The 1,991-nt window shown below is 57.2% G+C and overlaps 1 protein-coding gene across 2 annotated transcripts in view; it reads left to right on the top strand.

Annotated features, from left to right (window-relative positions):
• Window positions 1-1,991, top strand: part of RASA4B (RAS p21 protein activator 4B) — a 27,506-nt gene that overhangs the window by 24,311 nt on the left and 1,204 nt on the right. The window lies entirely within an intron of this gene.

Genomic DNA, 1,991 nt, shown 5'->3' with positions numbered 1-1,991 from the left:
GTGTGTGTGCATTCTGGAGGTGAGCAGCCTGACCTCATCTCCACTGGATGAAATTCAAGGTGTCAGCAGGCTGGTTCCTTCCGGAGAGACGAGAGAGGAGAGCAGAGCAGGGCATCCGTTTCTTCCACTTTGCACCTTCTAGAGGCGGTTGGAGGAGCCCTGTGGGTGGACTGGTTGTGAGCTGGGCTGCTAACCACGAGGTCAGCAGTTTGGAACCACCAGCTGCTCTGAGGGAGAAAAAATTCATCGGGCTTTTTATTTCCGTGGAGAGTAACAGTCTCAGAGACCCACAGAGGCTGCGCTGCCCCGCCCGGTGTGCAGAGGGTCTGCGTGAGTGGAACTGACCCGATGGCAGTGAGTCTGGAGAGGCTGCCTGCTCTCCTGGGCTTGTGGCCTCATCCTCCATCCTCAGAGCGAGTTGCTCCAGTGTCCAAGTCTCTTCTCACATTGCGGGGCTCCTCTCCCTGACTTTCTGCCCTCCTCTTATGAGGGGGCTGCAGACGTTGATGGGGAAATGCCCTTCTCTTTGGAGCCCTCTCCGTGTCCCTGCGGGCCTCTTGCAACCCCGTCGTATTAGGAAGGAGTCCTTAGCGGTTGCATGCTGGGCTGAACGCCGCAGTCTGAAACCACCAGCCGTTCCCGGGAAAAAGATGAGGCTGTCTACTCTCGTAAAGGGTTACAGTCTCCCCTGTCCTGCAGGGTCACTATGAGTGGACATTGTCTCCATGGTGCTGATTGTTGTGTGGTTTTTGTATTGGGACCTTGTGATTGCACAGAGGGAGCCTCCCCAAGTCATGCAGGCTCATCTTTCATTCAATCTCATGTTTGTGAAGCGCCCCCTTGCCCTAGAGCAGTGCTCCCCAAAGTGGGTGATGGCACCCCGTGGGGGTGGGGCATGGAGACAATCCAGGGAGGCTGCAGAAGCAGAGACCTGCACTTTATCCTGGATTATGGGATGGAGAACAGGAATTTTTCATGGCCGGGGCCACAATGAGTAATTTTTCGCCCCTCTGAAAAGGGGCAGTAGGCCAAATAAGTTTTGGGGGGCATGATTCAGCTGACTCTGCCCTCCCATCATCTACCCCCATTTCCCCACGTTAACAGTGAAGCTCCGGGGACCTCTTTTGTCTGCTGTATGCCGCGGTAACCGCCAGCCAGCTCGCCTTCTGCTATGATCCTCTTCCCTGGGTAACCCAGCCCGTCTGGAGAGGGCGGTGGCAGTGCCAGCTGCCCCCACTGTCCATGCTTAACCCCAGACAGACCTGGGGAAGTGCTGCTGGTGCTGCCACCACCAACCTGCACCCTTTGCCTGGTGGCTCTAGCAGGGGGGGGAGGCGGGGGGAGCTTCACCCCCAGCTCTTTCTCAGTTCAGGGCCAAAGATAAAGCCTTCACCTTCCCTCCACCTGAGCAGACCTGAAGGGCCTGCCCCCTCTCTCTCTTTTTTTTACATGAATGTTTTCTGTTACTTAGGTGTGGGGCTTACATTTCAGACCACCATCTCTGCACACAACAGTTCAAACCACCCCCAGTACCCTATCTCACCCTTCCTCCCGATTCCTCTTCTCCCCCTCACGGACCTCCCACCTCCCTTTCACCCGAGTGGACAGTGGTCAGCCTTCCAGCCCGCTGCTTCATCTCCCAGTCCTTTCTCCCCTCCCACACACGGTGACCCCCAAGTTCAACGGGGTGAAACAGCCCCTGGTCCTGCACCATCCTCTCAATTGTGTCCATCCATCCTGGGAAGACCCTCCCCTCTTTCCACTGCCCCGCTACTTGCCCAAGCAGGATGTCCTTCTCCAAGGACTAGTCTCTCTGGACAGCATGCCCCTCTGGCCTCTCGGGAGCACTCTGGCTAGACTTCTTCCCAGACAGGGCCCTGTGTTCCGTGGCCAGTCCGTGGCTCTTTCACCAGCACCACGATGCAGACACAGCTGTTCTTTGGCCTCCCTTAGTAGACGCCCTCCCTTAGGGACCTCCCCCGCCTGTTCCT

This window comes from Echinops telfairi, unplaced genomic scaffold (genome assembly GCF_000313985.2).
Source record: "Echinops telfairi isolate 266 unplaced genomic scaffold, ASM31398v2 ScPeMD7_5;HRSCAF=22, whole genome shotgun sequence".
NCBI lineage: Eukaryota > Metazoa > Chordata > Mammalia > Afrosoricida > Tenrecidae > Echinops > Echinops telfairi.
This window is presented reverse-complemented; position numbering and strand designations above follow the sequence as displayed.